Below are 6,000 nucleotides of genomic sequence, written 5' to 3' on the forward strand. Positions count from 1 at the left end.
ATCGTCACCAACGGGGCTCCACCTGTCTAGTAGGAGCTAATGCACGTTACCTTGTGTTGGAAAGTTGCAGGTTCAAAACCCAAAGGTATAGGTGTATAACTGGTAGAGGTCTGTCTAACCCCAGCATGCCTTAAAAAAAAAAAATTGGCGAAAGTAGTTAGCAAAAAAAAGACTTCCTGAACCTTTTTTTATTTACAAAAACCCACCTAGCTTTTGACATATTTATAAACAGGAGCCTAACTTTCAAGATATTATAGAGAACCCATCTGACTTAGCAAAAAAAATTCTCAGAGACCCACTCCTTCTAACTCAGGTGGGATCTTGTGTGGCTTCAAGGCAGACTTGGATAAGGTTGGACATCTGATGTGAAAATGTTGTGGAGTTGAGTCCAATTAGTGTTGAAATGCGTAGCGTAGATTCTCTCCCTCTATCGTTAGATAGAGACGAGACCCTATCCAAATGGGCGTTATGTTATGTACAATAGAAATATATTATGAACAAGATTTTATGAATTAGTTTCTATGTATAGCTTATCAAGATAGTGATCCCAAAAATAGTGGGACGGATGTATATATTGTTTGCTTTTCTCATAATGAGATACAACGAAATTTTTTTCTCTCGTATTTTGGCTATGCTCTCAGCATGGTATCACAGTTGAGGCATTGAAAGGTCTATCATCTTGATGTTGAACGCTCATTGAAACTGGTTCTGCCACAACTCACCTGCTGAAGTTGATCGTGAAGTCTATCTTGATCGCAACATGCATATTGCCGAGTGTGGTTGTGATGAACCGCAAGATAGCGTCAACAGCCTTGTCATCATCATCATCATCATCATCATCATCTATGTCGACAGTAGCCGGCCTCTGGTTTTGCGCTCAAGGTTGTTTGTCACAAGTTAAGTCAATACTTCTGTTCTTGTTATCTCCTTTGATCATTATGGTTGAATCAATTACTACATCTTCATACATATATGATGAAACTACAAATCATTTTGCACCATTTGATGGGGATAATTACCCCATCAGGAGTAGAGCCACGATAATGACTTTGAGTACTAAAAATAAGATAAGGTTTATAGATGGCTATTTCTCGAACCCCAAAAGTGGATCGATAGACTACCCAAAGTGGGTGAGATGCAACAACATGATCTTATCATAGTTGTCGAACTCAATTTCATGGGGCTTGGCAAATAGCATGATCTGTGCTATTATAGCCTATGAAGTATGGCCAGACCTTCATAAGAGATTTTCTCAAAGTATTGATCTCTGTATTTATCAAATACAATGTGCCATTGTGGGTCTTCGCCATGACTCAATGTTAGTTGCTATATATTTCTCTAAGCTGAAAGGATTTTGGGATCTGCTATCGCCATACAACCCACTACCAACTTGCATGTGTGGTGTGGTTATGTAACGACCCCAACTCATACCTTTTGAAAATGCGGAATATTTTTTTTTAAATAGTGCGGAAAACTTCCCAGAGATCCGGGGTCCTCACAGTTCCAATTCCAACTGGATAGCCCAAATAACACAAACGAACTTACAGTCATCATTCATAAGAACCGAAACAATTTCTTTATTTATGAATAAGAGTGAATTTCAGAGACAATGTTTTATTTGACTGAAAATAAAACAACAATTGAAAAAGCAAGAAGGATCGAAATAAAAGAAAGAGCCACTATGTTCTCTGTTGAAGCTGTCAAGCCCAAGTATGACTTTATCCATTCCCAGTAGCCAGTCTAACCTCATTGTCCACCATTTCCTGAGAAAAACGAACAAAGTAGGGTGTCAGAACCGAAATTCTCAGCACAACTACTTCTAAAAAAAACAGGTGAGACAAAGAACATGGATAAGATTTCATATAATAATTTGAATGAGTGAAAATATAACAAATGTGCAGAATCTGACAATTTATACATGTGACAGATTGCATATACTCACCAATAAATAACAGTAAGGCAGTAGCATATAGCAAGAACCAAGTAACCAAACCTTTCAGCATGCTTTTAGGAAATGAATTATATACCATTACCATATCATGAACTAGAGAACATTCCAAATTATGCATGATTTAATGCAGAACAGAAAAATGCATGATACCCTTTTCAATGCATGAATTTCTTTATTATCTTACCTTTAAGTTCTCTTTTTCTTTCCATATGCATGCCCTATCTAATGCATACATCTTTAAGTTCCTATTTTTAATTTTCATCGCCTGTGGATACACCAAATGAGTAAAATCTCTGAGGTCAAGTAGGTTCTCGGGGTAGCTTAGCACACAATTTTTATTTTATTACTAGGTTCCAACTTAGTCATCGACTGAGTCACCCTCGGAATATTAGACCTCCACATCTAATGTCGGGGACACAAGAGACACCACAAGCCCACAAGTGTCACTTACTTGGTACCAAACAAACACACAGTTGTAACCAACACACCACTCTCGGGTAAAGTGACGGTCTCTCCCTAAAACCGTGGCCAAGAGAATGAACCTCAACATCGGGTTCATGGGACCAAATTTACGCACACAGAGTTTTTGTATCCTCACGGTCTCCCCAAGACCGAAACTCTAAGATCTTCATTCTCCAGATGAAAGATCTCAAAACATATGTTACATTGTTCTTTATTATGTTTAAATTCAATTCTTTAAGTTTGCAACATCATATGCAACAGTAAAGTGAAAAAGCTCGCATCCAACTCTGCGAGAATTCTTACGGGACTCCAGCCTACAAATACCACAGGAACAGTGTAATAGTGTGTCATACCAACTTATGTGGTGTAAGTGATGCAGTCAAATTATATGTGAAAAGAAAACAAACCCATGGCTCTACAGGCCGATGATGGTCCATTTAGGCCATCGGTGCATCACATAATAAAACCAAGTAGTGTTTATCCATAACACTATGCCAATAATGCCAAAAGCATGTACACTCATGCAATCATAATCCAACCATATGCATGTCATTTATCAATCATATGCATTTTCACTATATCTGTGTTACCTACATCACATACGAGTATTAACCAATCCATGTCTTCTTTGAGTGTGTGAGTGTACATATACCATTTCACATAATAAATCAAACATTCATGCCTAAGAAGAATTATCAATAACTGAATCATGCTCACATTCATGAGTACCATAAACATAACAATAACAATTACATAACCTTCTTCTAAATAACATTCCAGCATGTTCTTGACACATATATAGGTGTGTATAGGTTCCAAGATTTCCCTTTATTCATATTGGAACTTAGATCATACACAGTATTTATTAAATCTGGAACACATTTTCATCAAAACTGATTCATATCAGTCAATTGAAATCATAAACTTCCATGGAAAACTTATACACCCTGCATGCTCAAAGTATGTCAATAATACATTAGGTCATTGGGACTACTTGATTCCACAACTACACTTCCATTTTACATTTTTCATAATATATATATATATATATATATAACATCTGGGTATGGTAGTTTCCCCAAGTAGCTGGGAGAAATTTTTGATTGGCTGTTGCATGATACTTTTGTCTATATATCCTGCCAAGGTACGAATTCCATCAAGATACATAGATACCTTTGCTGGCTAAGAGGTATGTCTAACTAATCTCATAAGTTGCTTGTCCAGCATTGAGTGTTAATATTGGATAGAATGAGGAAATTCTTCTTGATAGTATAAGCCAATATTTAATTGTGAATAACCAAAAATAGGGTAGGAAAAAGATTGGACACTAATAGTTTATTTAGCAAAGAATTGAATGAAAGCTAAAGAACTTTCACAAGAAGTAGAGTTGTTTCAATCCTTCGAACTCATCACAACAGGAAGTCTTCCAAGGAATGTTAAAATAACATACCCCTTTTGATAGTACAATAACCAAATGCAAACCGAAAACATAAATTCAAATTCTGGTAATTCAATATTCAGTCCAAAATACAATGCTCCATTATGGAAATAGCAAGACAAGATTTGCAGTAAATTTCTGAGGCTTAATTACCCAATTAGCAACAATAACTACAAATCCCAAACAGTCCTTATGTACTTGGTTTTAAGAATACAAGCACTCAGGTTCAGATACAACACATTTCAGGTGAGTAACAATATAAAGACTTAAATTCATACGCAAGATCAACTGGTTTCATGACTTTAAATTATCGTTACCATATCATATCCAAGAATAGAACATTGTGGCAGAGAAAATAAAAACACACAGGAAAGACTCCTGTATCTTTCTACGAATCTACTACCAAATAGGGTTATATATAAAAAAAATCATTCAAAAACCTCCAGATTCAGATTTCCCCTTTCTTTTTCTCATCTTATGCATATTCATGGGTTCCCAGCCAGAGAACTCCCAAATCGGGTGCCAAGACCACTGAAAACCCCCTTTTTCACCTTTTGAAAACGAAAGACACATTCGCCGATGTGGTTTTTCTGTGGACACTACCTCAAATCACACACACAGAATCGAACCCCTGTTCGATCCCTCACCCCATTTTCAGGAAGACCCGTACTTCTTTATGGCGATTTTTCGGTGGCCAGAGATTGTCGTCGCGGAGGGATGCAGACTGGTGATGCTCCTCCCTACTGCCGTGAAGGGAGATGCTCGAGGGGCCCTTGACGGTTGCGGATGGCCAGAGATTCGCAGGTAATGGGGCTCCTTCCTCCGGCATGCGCACACTGAGCGAGAGAGAGAGAGAGACAAGTGAAGAGGGTGAAACCCTCTCCACCCCCCTTTTTATCACGTCGAACCCCCACTCCTCTTTTCTGAGAAGCACGGGGTCAGTTACACTGTAACGCCCCGGATTTCCAAAACAAAGCTAAGTTAAAATTTTCATGAATTTCTTTTTTTTTCTTTGCAGCGGAACTCAGAAAAGCTTTTAGCAGCGGAATAAGACGATAATGAGTCGTCGGTTTTAGAAAACTCCGAGCACGTTGCAGGTATGTGGCCGAGCAACTCATTGACCACCAAAGTGTTCCATTTTATCGAAAACACATGTTTATTACAACACTACTGCTTAGAAAAGCAGTGTAGATTCAATAAAAGGAAGCAGTACAACTCTGTCTAGAGAAACCCTGGAACTCGATGTCGCCTTGCTCCGCATATCGTCACGCAGGTCCAACACCTGAAATCCCCATAAAACGGGGTCAGAACCACTGATGGTCTGGTAAGCATGCAGTCATACATCCATTCAACTCAAGTACGGTAATGACCACTCAGGGTCGCAATGCGCAATAACGACGCTCAAGCCTCCAAGACTTAGCATATATCGCAAGAGCCTCCTCAGGGCTATGAGTTGAACATCCGCTCGAGTCCTCATGACTTAGAGCAAGCCTTTTCAGGGCTGTGATTTGAATAGCCGCTTAAGTCTCCATGACTTAGCTATGACCTCTTCCGGGTCTCAAAATGATGTCTAGCTCAAGTCTTCATACTTGGCACATCCGTATCCCACGCATCTAAGGACAACTCCTCGAGCTTCGCTTAGTCGTGCGGATACAACACGGGTCTTTGCCCAGTCGGTCCAGTAGTATACCGAACATGACACCTTCACAAAGGTTATGCAGGACTGACTCAACACGTCATCCACTCATACATTCAAAGCATCGTTGTACCTAAAACTAATGCATTGTTTGATAATTAACCGCTCCCGCCTTTGGTACGCAGGTAGAGCTATTGTCCGGGCATCAATGCGACGTTCTGGGGGTTGATTATTCTATGTATTTTAGATACCCCAGAGGCCTGTTGACCCTATCCATAGTAGGGCAGTGTGTTTCAACTGGGAGAATCCTACTAGGCCCATATTCGGATGCATCCTCTACTTGCAGTAGTTGGGTTCAATCCTTAGATCTTAAGGATAACCACGACCCCAAAACCCATGAGTGACTGAGGCCATCGTGGACTCTATCAGGTCCAAAGTAAAATACGTGTCACTCAAGGCTGTACCATCACTGTCATTCCACAGTGAGCATAATTCCTGAAGGGGTCTGCCAGT

The sequence above is a fragment of the Nuphar pumila genome, chromosome 15 (genome assembly GCF_984573655.1).
Source record: "Nuphar pumila chromosome 15, dmNupPumi1.hap1.1, whole genome shotgun sequence".
NCBI lineage: Eukaryota > Viridiplantae > Streptophyta > Magnoliopsida > Nymphaeales > Nymphaeaceae > Nuphar > Nuphar pumila.